This window comes from Elephantulus edwardii, unplaced genomic scaffold (assembly GCF_000299155.1).
Source record: "Elephantulus edwardii isolate Elephantulus edwardi_28Jun2011 unplaced genomic scaffold, EleEdw1.0 scaffold00138, whole genome shotgun sequence".
In the NCBI taxonomy this organism is placed as follows: Eukaryota; Metazoa; Chordata; class Mammalia; order Macroscelidea; family Macroscelididae; genus Elephantulus; species Elephantulus edwardii.
In genome coordinates, this window is record NW_006399888.1 from 3387234 (window position 1) to 3406441 (window position 19208).

Below are 19208 nucleotides of genomic sequence, written 5' to 3' on the forward strand. Positions count from 1 at the left end.
TTGAAAAGACTTAAGCCAAATAAATGGATTCTATATCTCTGAAGCTGAAATATGTCATTTGGGATGGTATACCAATTGACATATTTCAGCTAACAGATGTTGCCCTGGATGTGCTCACCAAGTTGTGCCAAGAAATCTGGAGAACAACCACTTGGCCAATTGACTGGAAGAGATCTACATTTGTTCCCATCCCAAAGAAGGGCGACCCAACTGAGTGTAGAAACTACAGAACAATATCATTGATTTCACATGCAAGCAAGATTCTACTGAAGATTATCCAAAAACGACTGGAACAGCACATCAGCAGAGAACTGCCAGAAGTCCAGGCTGGGTTTAGAAGGGGTCATGGTACTAGGGATATTGTAGCTGATGTTAGATGGATCTTAGCTGAAAGCAGAGAATACCAGAAGAATGTCTATCTGTGTTTCATTGATTATGCAAAGGCATTTGACTGCGTGGATCATAACAAACTGTGGCTGACTCTGAGAAGAATGGGAATCCCAGAACATTTAATCGTGCTAATGCGAAATCTATACTTGGACCAAGAGGCAGTAGTAAGAACAGAGCAGGGCAACACTGCATGGTTCAAAATTGGGAAAAGTGTACGTCAGGGATGTGTCCTGTCTCCATACCTTTTCAACCTGTATGCAGAGCAGATTATCCGAGAGGGGGGGCTCTATGAGGAGAGGCGTGGCGTTAGGATTGGTGGACGATCTATCAACAATCTGCGTTATGCAGATGACACAACCTTGCTCGCTGAAACTGAGGAGGACCTCATGCATTTACTGCAGAGGGTCAAGGACTGCAGCCTTCAATATGGACTGAGGCTCAATGTTAAGAAGACAAAAATTCTCACCACTGGACCAATCCGTAGCATCAGGATGGATGGCGAAGAGATTGAGATTGTTCACAGCTTCAGTTTGCTCGGCTCCACGGTCAACACTCTTGGCACCAGTAGCCAGGAAATAAAAAAACGTATTGAGATGGGAAAGTCTGTGGTTAGGGACCTCTCCAAAATACTCAAGAGCAACAGTGTCTCTCTGGAGACTAAGGTCCACCTGATACAGGCCATGGTTTTGCAATCACTTGTTATGCATCAGAGAGTTGGGCAATGACTAGGGAGGATAGAAGGAGAATTGACGCCCTTGAGCTGTGGTGCTGGAGAAGAGTATTGAATGTACCATGGACTGCCAAGAATTCAACCAGGCTGCTCCTTGGAGGCAAGGATTCTGGGGCTTCGTCTGACATACTTTGGACATGTTGTAAGGAGAGACAGGTCTTTAGAGAGGGACATCATGCTGGGTAGAGTGGAGGGACAGCGCAGGAGGGGAAGACCCTCTATGAGGTGGATTGATTCAGTGACTGGGATAATCGGGATGGGTTTGTCAGAGGCAATGAGATTGGCACAGGATAGAGCACGGTTTAGGGCTGTTGTACATAGGGTCACTATGAGTCGCAAACGACTTGATGGCACACAACAACAACAACATATCTCTGAAGAGTAGAGAAATAATTTTAGTCTTCCACATTTACTAAGGTGTGATCTCTCAAGACTTTGAGGAAGTTCTTAAAAACATAGCATGAAACCTCTAAGCAAATGGATCTTTGTTGAAGGCAGAGAACATCAGAAAAATGTTTAAATGTGTTTCTTTATTATTATTATTTGTGTGTACTGTCAAATCAGATCTGACTGGTACAGGAGGAGATTGTCCCTCCTTCCCCGGCAGAGCATCTGGTGGATTAGAACAGGTGGCCTCTGGGATTGCAGTGCAGCTTCTTGCCACTAGGCCACCAGAGTTCCCCTGTTTCAATGTATTTTATGGAATAGTCAAAAACGTTTGACTGTGTAGATCACAACAAGTTATGGCTAACATTGAAAAGAATGCAACTCTCAGAACTCAATTGTGCTAGTGAGAAACCTATACATAGACTGAGAAGCAACTGTTTGAACCAAACAACGGAACACTGTGTGGCTTAAAATCAGGAAAGGTGTATGTATGCCAGGGTTATATGCTTTCTCCGCACCTATTCAGTCTGTATGTGCAGCAAATAATTTGAGAAGCTGGACTATAGGAAGAAGAATATGGTATTGGGATTGGAGGAAGACTCATCAACAAGCAACATTATGCAGAGGACCCACAATTGCTTGTAGAGAGTGAAGCGACTTAAACACTTGCTGCAAACATTCAATATAGGTTACAGTTCAACTTTAAGAAAGCAATATTAAGAATAAGAATGACAGGAAAAGAATCTATGCCTTTGTATTGTACTGTTGGAGAGGCATACTGCATATCTCATGGATTGACCAAGGTTGAAATAAGTCTTTCTTGGAGGAGGTGAAAACAAAGTGCTCCTTACAGGCAAGGATGGTGAAACTCAATCTCACATATGTTGAGCATATTATCATGAGGGGCTGGCCAGTCCTTGGAAAAAGACACCATGCTAGGAAAGGTGGAGGGTCGGAGAAAGAGAGGACGATCCCCAACAAGATAAACTGACACAGTGACTAAAGCAACGGATTGGAGCATGTCTGTGATTGTGAAGATGGTACAGGATGGGACGACACTCGGATCCGTTGTTCATAAAGTGATGATGACTTACAGTCACCTTGATGGCACCTAAACAAACCCTACAAAATGTACTAAAGAAAATGAAATATTTTACTTGAGTTTTAGAGGCAATATATAATACTTAAATAATCCATAACTTCAGGTTCCATTTTGGTTTTGTTGTTGCATACCATCGAGCCAGAGCTGATCCATCGCTGACCCTCTGGCTGGTTTTCAGAGGCAATTCATCACACGGGAGGAGACTGTCTACCCTTCTCCCAAGGGGACCAGATAACAAATTGCCTCAAACTTCATGGCTTACAAACTATAGTCTTTTTGTTTGTTTTCTTTTAAAGCGAAGCCTTTTTTTATTGATTAAAGAACTTTAGTCTTCAATTATCTCTTCATGGGTTCCAAGAATTTATTTGGAAGTAGCTTGGGTAGGCGGCTATGGCTCAGAGTCTCTCAGGAGATTGTAGACCAGTGTTGGTTGAGGCAACGATGCTCTGATGGCTCAGGAATTGGGATATCCTACTGCCATGGTGGCTCACTCTTGGCTGGCAAGTTGGTTCCAGCTTTTGGAAGGAGACTTCACTTTCCCTACATATGGGCCTTTCCACAGGTCTGTGCAAGTGCCTCACAACAAAGAGGTCACTCTCTCGGCTTTGATCACCCCATTCTCCCAGTCCATCTGAGTGAGGATATCACTTGGAGCTGCTCCAGAGATGGATCCCTTCTTTCCTTGGAGGATGACAGATGTTTGGCCTATTTCCTGCATGTAAACTGTTCAGAAGCAGATAGCATTCTTTTCTTTTGTTCTTTCTCTATCTCCTTCGTCCCTTTGTAAACTTGCTCATTGGGAGTTGCACTACTTACCCCGAAGTCACACCTCTCTGGTGGTTTAAATGTACCAGCAGCTCCTCATGAGACAGATGGGCAGTCTACTCCAGTGTATCAACCATGAGTCAGTACTAAATTGACTGCAATGAGTTGAGTTGAGTTTGAGTCTTCCTTCTAAACTAACAGGTATTCTGTGTGGCAGTTGCTAGATCACAGGCTTAATCTCTTTAACAAAAGACTGGTAGCAAAGTCCTTAAAGAACCAGCTAGGACTCATGTCCTTAGTTTGTACAACAGAATTTCCAATTCTTTAATTTTTGTTGATTTTGCTTAGTTAATATTTAAGTCTATCTCTTTCCCTTTGAATTTAAGTGGCAAGGAGACACCACATTCTGAGTTTTCAATTTACAAATTCTAGCTTCTATAATACATTTGAACATGAGTCAGAGTAGTTCTTTGCTACCACATAAAAAGAATCTTCTTTCTTCCATTTTTCAATCTCATGATCATCATTTCTTTTTAAAGTCTCACCATAACCACATTTAACATCTACATTTCTAGCAGCATTCTGTCTTTGCAACATGTCTTTTGATTTCTTGACTACTGCTACCATGGTTATTGATTATGGATCCAAGTAAAATGAAATTGTTAGCAAATTCAATCTTTTCTCTATTATGACGTTGTTTGTCTAGTGAGGATTTTTCTTGATGTTGAGATTTAATCCATATTGAAGGCTGTATAGTCTTCGATCTTCTGTAGCAAGTGCTTTAAGTCTTTTTCACTTTCTGCCAGAAAGGTTGTGTCATCTGTATGCCACAAGTTGCTGATGAATTTCCCTCCAATCCTGATGCCTCATTCTTCTTCATATAGTCTAACGTCTCAGCAATATAGTAAAGCATATAGTAAACCAAATTTCAGTGGATTTTAACTTATGACAACCACATAGGACATGGTTGAGCTGTCCATGGACTATAAATCCTTATAGAAGCCCAAAGCATTGGTGAGTACTTGCTTCATCTGAGCACCTTATCTCAAGAGTAGGTCTCCTAATCTATGGGACTCTTTCTGTAAAGAGCTCTGGTGGCATGGTCGACATATTGTATTGTCTCTCCTGTTGAGGTCTACTCCCAGAAGAGTTGGTATTTGGCATTTCCCCAGAGACCAAAAAACTGGTTGGGAGACAATCCAAAAGACATCAGGCCTATTCATGCAGGGGAGACTTAAGAGACCTGGAGGCCGTGTTGAATCCAGTAGGGTCACACTGGATAGATAAGGGAACTTCCCAGTGGAACTTGAGGCATATTTGTACAGAACGGCAAACAGGATGTCTGGGGGCTGACTAGTTCTAGTTCTCTCTCTCTCTGAGGGAGGGTGTGTGTGCGTGGTACAAGATGTTCCTTATGTTAAAGAGGGCTGGGCAGGCATAGACATCACAGCATGTTAGAGATTGGGAGATGAGTCAGAGGTTCTTGTGCACCTGAAGCCTAAGCAGAAACTTTGCTAAAGAAGATTAAAGTGAAGCCACTTGTGAGGCTTCTTCTGAGGTCCCTAGATGTGCTTTTTTTTCTTTCTTTTTGCTTTGGAAAAAAAGTTCTTTCATTCTTATACAGTACCCCCCACCCGACCCTCAACCACTTGACTATGGATTCTGGACTCTTGGCATGCCAATAATGCCTAATCATATATTCCTTTCATACAGTTCTCTCTCTCGTCTGTTTCAATGTGTACGTTATTTATCCCCTCTTTTCTTAGTTTCCCTTATATCAATCCTGTTCTATAACCGTGGCAGTATGCAGTATTTGTCTTTTTATGACTGAGATATTTCACTCAGCATAATGTCCTCCATGGTTACCCATTTTGTATAGTATTTCATGAGTTCTTTGTTTTTCAGTGCTGCAAAAGATTCAATTGTGTTCGTATACCACAGCTTCTCTATCCATTCGTTTGTTGATGGAAGCCTATTTCTGATTTTAAGTTTTGTTTCAGTGTTTGATGGTCGAACCTACCAGGTTCTTCGTGGAAGAAAGCCAGCCAGTCTCCTCCCACAGAGATTTATAGCTTTGGAAACTGCTAAGTGGTTCCAGTGAGTCTGAACTGAGAGACAGTAAGGGTTTATTGTTTACCCAAGGCTGTGGATCTACCCCAAGGGGCTATTAAGACATGATTCTTTGAAGATGCAGCAATAGCCCTCAGTGCCCTTTCTGTAGACTTGAAATTCTGCCACTTACACGTAGCTACATGCAAGCCACATATTTTAAGATCCTGTTAGTTTCTCTCTATTTTTCAATAGTTTAAAATGAAATACATTAATCTTTTAAGTTTTCAATATTTTCCGTACTCCATTAGGATTCATCAGGCGCACAGATAGGTAAACTTGCTCTGTAAAGTAACCAAACTAGCCTTGCCTGGGCATCACAATTACCGTTTCAAAAGGCTTCCTAAGAAAGATCAATACCATAACGAATGCCCTTAGTCAAGATGGCTGCGCCTGCCTTCTATGAATTAAAAAAATGCCCTTAGTAAAGATGGTGGTGGAACTTCCTTTAAGCGACTCTTCCCTCAACAAAGATGGCACGGTCACTTCCTGTTTCCGGAATGCTGCATTTGCTGGTGGTGAGGGTAAGTGGGACCTATATCTTTCGCCAAGAATTAACCTTCGTCTCAGTACCGCCTTGGAAGAGGCCAGGGCGAGGGTTGTCTCAGCACATCAGGTCGTTTTCTGACAGCTGGGAAGTTTGGGCAACTCTTTCTGACTCCCTCCCTTTATTCCTTTGTCCCGATGACAGCCTCTGTTCTCCCAAAACAATCTCCAAAATTCCCGGGAAGTTGCAACCAGTGGGTTTGGAGACCGCGGTTCTGTTTGCTTGTTTTAAACACTCTTATAAACCCATCATTGAAAGTGTGTAATTCAGGCGATTGAATTACTCACCGAAATCTTTAGGAAGGAACATAATTTTCTGTTGCATCCTCAGAAGATTACACCATTTCCCCCCCTGGCAGATTACTCCTTGCATTCTAAGACTGTGTCTATATTTGATTGTCTATCTATATAAATAATACTTAAAAAATAGTAATTCAGTGGTTTTCAGTATGTTCACCATCCTCATCAACACCTGATCACCTCAGCCTCACTGAAGAGAAGCACTTAGTGGTCACCCAGTTTCACTACCTAGCACCCACCGCCTCAACCCCAGGTAGCTACTGTTGCTTTTGGGTGCCATCCAGTCGGAACTGACCCTCCAGCAGGTTTTCAGAGGAAGTCTTCTCCAGCCCAGCAGCAGGTGGATTAGACTTTCCCGTCCTGCATGTTTTCTATACATGGGATCATACACAATCTAAAGAACCCTGGAGACACAGTGGAGACCTCTTGACTGCTAACCTTCAAGCCAGCTGTTAGGAAAACAGCTCATGGTTGCTCCCAGGAAGATTAAAGCCTGCCTGGAAAAGAGTGGGCAGTTCTCGTTTGTCAGAAAGCATACAGGTTTCTTCCAAACCTGACATATTGTAGTTTGTGTTAATATTTTACTATTTTTTATTGTTGAAAAATATTCCCATGTACAGATATAGCACATTTTTTTCTCCACTTTTCAGTTGATGGACATATGGATTGTTTCCATGATTTGGCTATTATAATTAATACTGCTGTATACATTCCAAAACAAATTTTTGTATAGAAAGATATTCACAGCTCTTGGGTATATACTGAAGAGTAGAATTGCTGGGCCATATTGTAATTTTGTGTTTCACATTTTGAACAATGCCAGGCTATTTCCGAAGTGGCTTTGCTGTTGTGTATTGTTTTGTGTTCATGCTCAAATTTCCCCACATCCTCCCCTGCACTCATTTTCTATTGAAGTGTTGTTTTACTGTGGTTTTGATTTTTAGTTCTTGAACAGCTAAAAATGATGTTAAGCGTATAGGTCATTTTTGTTTTCTTATGCATATAGGTCATTTGTATGTCTTGGTAAAAAATGTCTTATTTACATACTTTGCCTGAATTTTAATGTTTTAAAAATCATGATATAAGTGAAAGTTTACAGAGCAAATTTGTATTCTAGTCAACTCTTCATACATGTTTTTTGTTACACTAATTGTTGCTGTGTTAAGGTGCCATCAAGTCTACTGCAACTGATAATGACCCTATGAACAACAGGTCTGAACCTTGCCCCACCCCACACCTTCCTCATTATCTCTGTCATGTTCAAGCCCATGTGACAGTCACTATGTCAGTCCATTTTGTTGAGAGTCTTCCTGTCTTTGTCTAACCCACCACCCTCCTCCAAGACGTCTCTCTCCAGCTGTTGAGTCTTCCTGAGAATATGTCCAAAGTAAGTGAGATGAAGTATGATCATCCTTGCCACTAAGGAGCCCTCTGGTTGCACTTTCTTCTAGACAGTATATTCCTTGGCAGTCCAAAATCTGCTGTCCAGAACCTCTGCAAAGTTCTGAAGAGCAAGAATACCTGTTTAAAGTACACCTGATCCAACCCATGGTCTTTTCAGTTGCTTCATATGCATTTGAAAGTTGGACATTCAATAAAAGAAAATCAAAGAAGTATTGATTGACATTAATTACACTATTTGTATTATCACCATATTTTCCCTGCCTCCTCCCTGTGACTCATATTTCCATTAATCCTGTTCTCCTACTCCTTCTTGTCTTCTGAACTTTGTACCTGGGCAAATGCTGCCCTTTTGAGTTTGTATGATTGATTATTATAAGTGGTGAACACCTCAGTATTTACCTTATAGGCCACTATACGGATAGCTCTGGTCTCATAGTCTACAGGGAGTTGCACTGCTGACAGAGGTTGTGTATCTCTGGTGGGTGGAACCCACCAGGTCCTCTGTGAGGAGAAGAGCAGTCTCTTCCTGTGCAGCTCACTGACTCTGAAAACCTGTTGGAGGGTCAGCTATGAGTGAGTTGTTTTATAAGGCACTCTACTGTTTGTTTGAAAGTTGGGCCAGTGGGTAAGTTTAGTTCTGGATCCAAAGATAAACTAAAGACCATAGTCTTGGGGATGGTTTCCAGTATATCAAGCCCTCAGGGGGAAGACCTTCAACCAGCTGAACTGACACAGTGATTGTATCAGGGGTCTCAAGCATATCAGAGATGAAGAGGATGGCACAGCAGGCGGCAAAGTTCAGGTCTGTTGTTCACAGGGTCACCACGAGTCATATTTGGAGGACCGCTGCCTGGCTGACTGACTGGAAGAGATCTATATTTGTTCCCATTCCCAAGAAAGGTGATCCAACAGAATATGGAAATGATCAAACTGTGTCATTTATATCACATGCAAGCAAAATACTGCTGAATATCATCCAAAATCAGCTGAAATAAAACATTGATGGGGAACTTCCAGAAGTTCAAGCTGAGTTTAGAAGAAGCTGTGGCACTACGGATGTCATTGCTGATGTCAGATGGATTCTGTCTGAGAGCAGAGAGTACCAGAAGAATGTCTATCTATGCTTTATTGACTATGTAAAGTCATTTTACTGCTCAGAACACAACAATCTCTGACTAACATCAAGGAGAATTGGAATCCAAGAACACTTAATTGTACACTTTTAAAATCCTGTACCTAGATCAAGAAGCTGTTATAAGAACAAAACAAGGAAAGAGGGCATGGTTTAAAGTCAGGAAGTGTGTGTGTTAGGATTGTACTCTTTGCCCATACCTAATAATGCATGAAGCTGGACTCTGAAGAATAATGTGGCATAAGTTTTCAGAGGAAAACTCTTCAGCAACTTGTGTTATGTAGATGGCACGATCTTGCTTGCTGAAAGTGAGGAGGACCTGAAAGAATTGCTGCAGAAGATCAGAGAATACAGCTTTTGATATGGATTACATCTCAACAGCAAGAAAACAAAGATCCTTACCACTGAGCCAATTGGCAACATTATGATAGATGGAGAAAGGACTGAAACGGTCTACGATTTCTTCTTACTTGGATTCATAATCAACACGCTTGGCACTAGCAGTCAGAAGATCAGAAGATGAATTGTTTGGGCAAGTCCGTTGCTGGGCACTTCTCCAGAATACTGAAGAACAATAGTGTCAGTTTGAAGGCAAAGGTGCTTCTGGTTCATGGTCTTTTCAGCCACTTGCCATGCATCTGAGAGCTAGACGATGAATAAGGATGACAGAAGAAGAATTGATGCCTTTAAGTTGTGGTGTTGGAGAAGGGCACTGAATATCTCAGCGATTGCCAAGAAACCAAACAGACAAACGTTTTTTTAAAAAGTGCAGCCAGCGTGCTCCATAGAGGTAAGGGTGGTGAAACTTCAGCTCACGTATTTTAGACATGTTAGAAGGAGCCATTCATTGGAAAGGGACAACGTGCTTGGGAAAGCGCAGGGTCAGTTAAACAGAGGGAGACCTCTAAAGAGTTGGATTGACACGGTGACTGTAGCAGTGGCCTCAAGTATATCAGAGACGATGAGAATGGCACAGGATAGGACAGGACTCAAGTCTGTTGTTCACAGAGTCACTATAAGTCGTGCTCAACTCGAAGGCACCTAACAACATATCAGGTACATATCAGATCAGCAAGGCTAACTGTTTTTATTGGGTTTGTTCACAGTCATACTCCACGCTGTTCGGGCCCCTCTGTTTTGCCCCTTTTAGGGCCCCGGGCACCACCTGGTTCCTCTGCTCTCAGGCTCATGGAGTCGAGTCGTGATCCAGTAGCTCTCTGGACTAATTGTTTCTGTGTCATCTTTGCTTTTCTTCATGCTTCTTTGTTCTGGATGGGACGAGAACAATAGATTCACCTTAGATGACTGCTTGGCAGCTTTTAACACTCGAGTTGCTACATACCAAAGTAGAATATAGAGCCTTGACTTTTGGACTTTTGATTTTGGACCACAATTGATTTTCATGTCAGAGAGAATATGGTCCTGAGACCTCAGAATCAGCAATGTGTTCTCTCGGGCTCTTTGGCTGTGATTAAGGGGTTTACATAACTTTGCCCCCTGTTGACTCTACCATGTACACGTGTATATTTACAGCACGTACAGATATGCCTGTAGAACTACTGTCTGCCAAACCTGTATATGGTCATGAGTATAGATAGGCCCCTTCACCCACCCGTATCTGTTCATTTTACCTGTCTGCCTCTATATCCATGTGTAGATTCCTATTTGATTTTAGTAGTAATACAGGATTGTGTATGTAATAGTGTTTCCCTTTATTATCTATGTCTCTGGTGCACCTACCTGTTTATGTCTTCCCTTTCTTTACTGATATATACTGATCACCTTTTTATTAAATATTGGCTTTCTCATCGTGCATATTAATATAAGCCTATTGGCTCAAAATTAAAAAAGAAGTGCATCAGGTGTATCCTTTCTCTGTACCTTGTCAGTCTATATGTTAAACAGTTCATTTGGGAGGCTGGACTTTATGAAGAAGAATGTGACATCAGGACTGGAGGAGGACTCATCAACAACCTGCCTTATGCAGATGATACAACCCTGCTTACTGATACTGAGGACTTGAACCTTTTGATGCAAAAGGTCAGGGACTGCAGCCTTCAATATGGATTGCATGTCAACATCAAGGAAACAAAAATCTTCATCACCAGACCAATAGACAGAATCAAGATAGATGGAGAAGAGATGGAGGTTGTTAATGATTTCATCATGCTCAAATCCACAATCAGCACTCTTGGCACCAGTAATTAGGAAATCAAAATAGTTTCCTTTAGGAAAATTTGCTGCCAGGGACCTCTCCACTGTGCTAAAGAGCAATAATGTCAGTCTAGAGACTAAGGTGTGTCCGATCCCATGGTCTTCTCAGTTTCTTGCTATGCATTTGAGAGCTGGACAGTGCCTAAGGATAATAGAAGAAAAATTGATACCATTGAGTTCTGCTGCTGCAGAAGAATATTGACCATACCATGATCTGCCAAGAGAACAAACAAGTCTGCCCTGGAGAGGTGAAAGCAGATTGCCCCTTGGAGGTGAGTATTTGAATCTTCTGTCTCACATACTTTGGGCTTGTTGCCAGGAAGGTCCAGTTCTTGGAGAAGTACATCACACTTGTAAGGGTAGAGGGATGGCACAGAAGAGGAAGACCCTCGATGGGCTGGATTGACACAGTCACTGTGGCATTGGGGTCAAGTGTATCAGACATGGTGAAGTCAGCTCAGGATAGGGCAAGGTTCACAGCCATTGTTCATAAGGTCGCTATGAGTCATAGTTAACTTGATGGCATATTAATTAATTAGTGAGTTAATGAATTAATTAGTTTTACTCTCCTACCTCTCTCCTCTCATTTCTGGTAACCATAAAAGACTCTTTCTTTTTGTGTGTAACATTTCCTTCAAAAACCTTGAACTCATTGCCACTGAGTCAGTTCCAGCTCGTGGTGGTGCTCCATTGGATTTCTGAGGCTGTAAATCTCAACAGGAAGATACTACCCATCTTTCTCTCTCAGAGCAGCTGGGAGGCTCATAGCACCAGAGACATAGCCTATCGTTAGCAGCACAATACCCTAGAGACTATACCTAGAGCCCAAACCTTTCCTTAGCTTTTTGTAATATGGAATCATATGCTGTTTGCCCTTTTGTGACTAATTACATTCAGCATAATCTCATTGATTTTTCATTATTCATTAATATTGTATTGTATTCTGTTGTGTGTAAGCCCCATGGTTTATTTATCCAGTCACATGTTGATGGGCTCTTAGGTTGCTGCCATCTTTTGCTGTTGGAAATTATGCAGCTGTAACATGGATGTGCATATATTTATGCCACAAGTCTTTCCTTTAGAATGTATATCTTATTATGGGGTTGCTAGATTGAAATACTGCTGAGGATGATGGCTAGAACAGTACATAGACAGAGAACTGCCAAAAGTTCAAGCAGGATTTAGAAGAGGCTGTGGCAGCAGAGATATCATAGCTGATGTCAGGTGGATCCTGGCTAAAAGTAAAGAATACCAGAAGAATGTCTGTTTGTGTTTTATTGATGATGCAAAGGCATTTAACTCTGTGGAGCATAACAAATTATGGCTAACACTGAGAAGGATGGGAATCCCAGAGCACTTACTTGTGTTTATGTAAAGTCCATATCTGAAGTCACAGGAGGCCGCTCATAGCCTGTTCTCTAAGAATGCTTAATCAGTGTCCGGAGTCCTTGGTGCAGAAGGAGGGTGGTAATAAACACTGAAAAAGCAGGACCAGACCCTTCTCCTGTAGAAGACATTATTACAGTTACAGATGTTCATGACGGCGTTCTCCTTCGTTCAGGTAGAACTGGTAACTCTGATTTGGCCTTTAAAATTAGGTGACGGAACTATTGTTGATAATGAGGAAAGATTTAAATAGGAAAGCCAGACCACTAACATCAACTTTTATGTTAATGATTGTTCATAGCCTATAGGAGATTGGCCATCCTTCTCCCACATGATTTTAATGAGCATCAAAATGTTGTAGATAAGCATCTTCATATTTCCTTTTTCTTTTTGCATTCTGGTGTACTTTATTTATTTAAATTGTATAATTGTTTCCTTACAAAGTTTATATACTTTGTTTTTCACACCAGATCTTTCCCCTTTCCTTTCCCCACGCCTCCTTCCACCCACACATTTCCTTATTAGTGTTATATTCTTCTCTCTCTAGTATGTGTACTTTTTCTTATATCCTTTAATTCACAGAGTGCTCAGCTCTGGGTGTTTGTTTATTCATTAACTACATTGTCCCAAGGATCAAACTGATGAGAAACAAATGGCTTTTTTTTAGTCCAAAATCAGAGACAGACCTTTGCAATTAGGCTTGATTCTTAACTCCCGCCAGGCACTATATTTATTCTTCGCTTCTGTGCACAAGAACTGTTTCTATTAGCCAAATATCTAAGTTACAGGAATTCTGGGGTGTTTCGAATGGTTATGTGCTTGAATATTAGCTGAAAAGCTAGTGGTTTGAACGCCGAGAGGTGCCTTGGAAGTCAGGCTGGCACTTTGGAAAGGTCACAGCTTTGAAACCCTTGTGCTGTGGATCTGCTCTGTGCATGCGATTGTAGCCAGGAGTTGGAATCCACTCTCTGGCGACTCAACAACAACACAAGGAATTATACTAGAACCAGTGGATAATTCACAGCCTATGAAGGAATAAAAAGGTGATTGTATCACTTAGAGAAGAATTAGCAGAAAATATCCCTGTTTCGTGGGTTACTCATTTTCCTGTGCCCCTCCCCCCCCCCGCCGGTTTACCCCGTGAGCCTTTGTAAGATGCCTGTTCGTTGTTCATTGATAATAATGGGTGACTGTGGGAACTTTGATGGCCTAGTAGCAAGAAGCTGTGCTGCAATCCTGAAGATATTCTGTTCGAGGCCACCAGCTGCTTCATAGAAGAAGGATGGGCAGTCACCTCGCATGCAATTAACTGGATCAGAAAACCCACCAGACAGTCAGCTGTGGATCGGTTCCCACTCTACACAACAACATACTTAGACCAAGAAAATGTTGCCAAACAGAACAGGGAAACACTGCATAGTTTAAATCAAGAGGGATGTGTAGCAAGGCTGTATCCTCTCTCCATACCTATTTGGTCTGTATGCTGAGCAAATCATGCATGAAGTTGGACTTTATGAAGAGGAATTTGGCATTAGGAATGGAGAAAGACTCATCACAGCCTGCATTATATAGATGACATAAATTTATTTGCGGGAATGAAGAGAGGACTGTTTGTTTCAGAAGATCAATGGCTATAGCCTTCTCTATGGATTGCATCTCCACATCAAGAAAACAAAAATCCTCACCACTGGGCCAGTAGACAACATCATGATAGATAGATAAAGATTGAAGTTGTCAACAATTTCATCTTACTTGGATCTACAATCAACACTTTTGGTACCAGCATTCAGGAAATCAAGCAATGGAAACAATTGGTCATCAGGAACCTCCCCAAAGTGCTGGTGAGCAATGTTGTCAGTTTGAAGACTAAGGTACACCTGAACCAAATCACCATCTTTTCAGTTACTTGCTGTAAAGCTGAAAATTGGGCAATGAATGATGATAAAAGAACAATCAATGCCTTTGAGTTATGGTCTTGGAGAAGAGTACAGAATGCCACGTGGATTGCCAGAAGAACAAATGAGTATGACTTGGAGAAGGTGTAAACAGAGTGCTCCTTAGAAGCGAGGATAAGGGAGCTCTGGTGGCCTAGTGGCAAGAAGCTGCACTGCAAGCCCAGAAGTACGTGGTACAAATCCACCAAATGTTCTGCTGGAGAAGGAGGGGCAATCTCCTCCTGTACCAGTCAGTCCAATTTGACCGTACACACACACAAAATAATAAACTTTGTCTCACATGCTTTGGACCTGTTGTTAGGAGGAACTAGTCCTTGGCAATGAATGTTATGCTTGGAAAGGTAGAGGGTCAGTGAAGGAGGGAAAGACCCTTAATGAGCTGGATTGCCACAGTGATTTTAATAGTGGATTCAAGTGTGTCCAAGATGATGAGAACAGCACAGGTAGGGCAGGATTCAGAGCCGTTGTTCAGAGGGTTGCAAAGAGTCATAATCACCTTGGCGGCATTTAACAAACAGCAACAGCCCAATCATTTGGTGAGAGTAACACAGACCAAGGTAGAAGAGTTGCACACATTAAGAAATGCACTGTGCTTTGGGTAGATGCATGATAAAACAAATCATCCTCACCATTACTCATTGATGTTAAGTGAGAACCAGCTCAGAGCTGATCTTCTGGTGGGGTTTTGGAACCTATAAATAGAAGGGGAGGAGATTGTGCGTCTTTCCCCTCTGAGCCCTGGACTCAAACCACCCGAGAGGCATCTCCTTTATGTTAACAGCACAACTCTATCTGAAATAAGCTACCAGAAGACAAATCACACACACACACAAAAAAAAAGAAGACAAATCACAATGAAATATTAATTGTGGACTCCAGATGGCGAGTGTGTGTATGTGTATGCTCATTCCTTTTTAACTATTTTGGTTTAAAATTTTTCATGTGAAATTGTGTGGAAAATGCCTTAATTGAAAAAAAAAAAAAGCAGGCAGAGTGAAATCATTACCTGTGTATGACCCTGTAGGGATAGCTGCCTTCTCCTGGTGGTGGGTTTTTCCCTCTTCCCTTGTGCTGCCATCCCAGTGCATCGTATACTCTCCAGTCTTGAAAAAAAAGAACCTTCAGACTGTGTGTAGTTGCATTCATTTTTAGAAAAAGTGAGCTCTTCTGGAGAAAGGGATTGAACTACAAGTTTTTAGCAGTGTTCAAGGTGATGAGAGAATTGCCTCCCAATTGCCAGTCAGGTGATTCCAGAACACAAGAGACGGTCTCGTCTGTCCCCATTGCTTCCCGTTTCTCTAGGACAAACCAAGTTCCAAATCATCTGTTTTATATGTGCAAACACTTGGGTGTTTTTCTTTCTTTCTTTGGCCCCAGGCCCAGTTTGGAATGTGTTTGGCTTTTAGTTACACCTGATTCTCAAAGAAATGGTGGGTATCACATTTCTCCGCTTTTGTTTTCAAAAAGGTTTCCCTTCTGTCCTCATCACTGACGGCACTTTCCTTTTTGTCTTGAAGCCACTTCTGCAGCAAGGACAGGCAGGGTGTACTGATGTCACTCACTGACCTGTCTGTCCCTTCTCAAAGCCGTGAAAGCCGAGTGTTGGGTAAGTGGAGGGGAGTGCTGAGGCGTTTGCTGAAACGTCATGCTTGGTTGGCTAACACAGCACGTGTGAAAAGACTGGATGTTCCTGCTTCTTTGGAAACCACCCCTTTCAGGAGCAACTAGCTGGCATCCTGGCACACTCAGTGCCTGAGGGAATGTCCACAAGAGCCTGTGACTGGGTGTCCTCAAACAGGAAGGATGTCACTGGGCGAGCTGTTGGCTTGTTTTTCTAGAGCTGCAGCTTGTGCCTGCCAGCCACTTCCTTTCTAGCCTTGAGGCTCTGCAGGTGCAGGAGGCTGGGGGCCTGGGAGCTCATGCATCTGGCCAGGGCCACCTTCTAGCTGAGTTACTCGCGCAAGTCAGTTTACTTCTTGGTGTGTCTGGATCTGCCTGAAATGAGAATAGTAGGCTTATCTCCCTCATCAAGTTCTTGCAGCTGAAGCTTCTTACAAAAACCCCTAGCACCTAGCAAGTACTCAATGTTAAGTCCTCTTAGTGTTGGTTCATTCGTAGAATTCTAACTTTCCCAGTGGGGACCCAAGTTTGAGTCCCAGCCAGTGCGTCTCCAGAGCAGCCACTTCCCATCTGTCAGTGTTGGCTTGTGTGCCAGTAGGGTTTCAGTGAGACTTCCAGACAGAGACGGGGAAGAAAGTCCTGGAGATCTGTGTCCAAACGTCAGCCAACGAAAACATCATGGATCACAGTGGTACAATCCAAAACCAGTGACAGGAATGGTGCAGGAAGTCAGCATTTTGTTCCATTCTTCATGAGCCAAGAGCTAATTAGGTAGTAGCTACCAGCCAGTCTCACACTGTAACTCTGTTGATGCTATTCTGAAATTGCTGTTTTCACTCAAATTTAGGTCTTTGAGATTTTTCTCATTCTGACTGTCATTTCCATCAACAGAGGCCTAGTATTGTATATTGTGCACTGCTGCTCACTCCCCAAACCTGTTCCTTCTAACTGCACCAACTCAGCTGATAACGCAGCCCAGTCACTGCACCCTGCCACTCCCCAGTGACTCTGAGCTCTTCTCTCTTTTTTCCTGATTTTAGTTTTTGGGGTTGTTTTATTTTAAAATTGTGATTTTCACAAAAGTTTACAAGGAAATTGGATTTTCATTCATTCATGGTAGCACATTTTCCTTCCTACCCACCCTCATTCACTTATTATTTTTTAAGAAAAGCATTTACACTATGGAAGGGGGAAGAGAGTTAGGATTTGCTTTCATCAGTGTCCTTAACTGGGTCTTGCCCAGCAGCAAGTTTCTTGTTGGTGTTTTTTCCAAAGTTTGGCCATAGCCAGGAGCTTGAGATTGGGTTGATGGACAGCATCTTCCTGTTGGTGTTTCTTCCAAAGTTTGGCCATAGCCAGGAGCTTGAGGTTGGGTTGAAGGGCAGCGTCTTCTTGAAAGATATAATCGTAGTATTCTTCCCAGCCTGCGTCAGACCCGTCGTCAGCCTGGACCTCTCTCCTCTTCTTGACTTTTTCTAGCATGAGCTGATCTACTCTCTCCTTATCAGCTAGGGTTCCAAATTCATCTTCAAAGCTTCGCCAAGATTCTAGCAACATTGAGTCTCCTTTTCATCACAGTTTTGCATGATTTTGTTAGCCTCCTCATAGATTTGTCCATATTTAGCCAAACTTTCTTCTTTTCCTGAAGACACCTCAAACTGAGCAAAGCTTGATCCATAGCATGACATGTTGTGTCTGCTGGAGCAATTGCCAGAAAAGATTGTGTATTCTTTCTGTTTCTTCCTGCTCTGTTTCCAAATCTGTGTATGATTTTCAAAGCACCTGAGGCATGTTCAGGCGAGGCTGACAGCTCATAGATGGCTCTGGCTTGTTCAGTGTCCCGAAGAAAGGTCTCTAATTCTGCAGTTTTAATCCAACAGGTAGAATTTTCAGGTTCAAACTCCAGGAACTTTTCGTATAGTTTGCAGCATCTGGCAAATTTGCAAAGTTGTAACTCCAATTCTATGTAATCTTTAAATTACTTGTTCAGTAGACATTTGCCTATGGATATTCCCAAAGCACTTCAGGCAAATGGTAAATTTTTCTCTCATTTCAAATTGTGCGATAGCAACCACATTTTGGCAAATGTGAACTTTTTGTGAGGAATTAGTTCTACACATGCTTTATACACTTGTCTTGTCGTCTCAGGATCATTTACCTCCAACTCTTCTTAGAGTGCATGGTTGGTCCAAAGACAGACACTGCTTCCAGTGCCTCTTCTCCTGCATCAGAGGCACACTTCCAGCACAGTATCTTTTTCTGCATCACTTCCCACCAAACCTAAATAATCAAGCCATTCATCATAATTATGTTGATTATTCTTTATACTGGAATCTCCCATTTGTTCATGATGATATCCGCAATGCCCTGCCTATCATCAAACTTCTCACAGATGGCATAATTTTTTTTACATACCAATCACCAGTTACTATTTTTCATTTTCCTTATTTGTGTGAATGTTTATGAATAATACCAAATTTACTTCTGATCATGCACATTTTGATTTAAAACACTATCATTTCAATCAATCAGGTACACACATTTTTGTTATTAGACTAAGAATTTCTTTTCAATCATTTTTAGACATTTTGTTTTATAACATTAATTATGATTCATCAATACAATTAATTGTTATAATGTTTCATCAATCTCTTATTGTAGATTCTTTTCCATTCACCGAATTTGTCTATTTAATAATTTTTACTCTCCTCTCCTTTTTTTTTGTTTTATTTAAATTTATTATTAATTTCAGTAAAAATTTACAGTGACTTTGGATTTCCATTCATTCATTGTTGCACTTTTCTCCCCTCCCAGCCCTCCCCCCTAGTACACTTCCCTTTTGGAAAAGTAAAACAAAAATTCTTTCATTGTTTAACAAACCCTCCCCCAGGTCCACTCCACCATGTACCCTTCGCTCTAGACTCCTGTCATGACAAAAATACCTAATCACATATCCCTTTTAAATAGTTTTCTCCCTCATCTGTTTCAATGCAGAATATATTATTGAATCCATCATTCTCAGTCTCTCCCCACCCCCAAGGTCAGTCCTGTTTTACAACAGTGGCACCATGCAGTATTTGTCCTTTTGTGCTGAGATACTTCATTCAGCATAATGTCCTCCAGGGACACCCATTTTGAATTATATTGCATGAGTTCCTTGTTTTTCAT

The 19208-nt window shown here is 41.7% G+C and overlaps 1 pseudogene; it reads right to left on the reverse strand.

Annotated features, from left to right (window-relative positions):
• Positions 1 to 17239: 17239 nt before the first annotated feature.
• LOC102868283 overlaps positions 17240 to 19208 on the reverse strand; it is a 4711-nt pseudogene continuing 2742 nt past the window's right edge.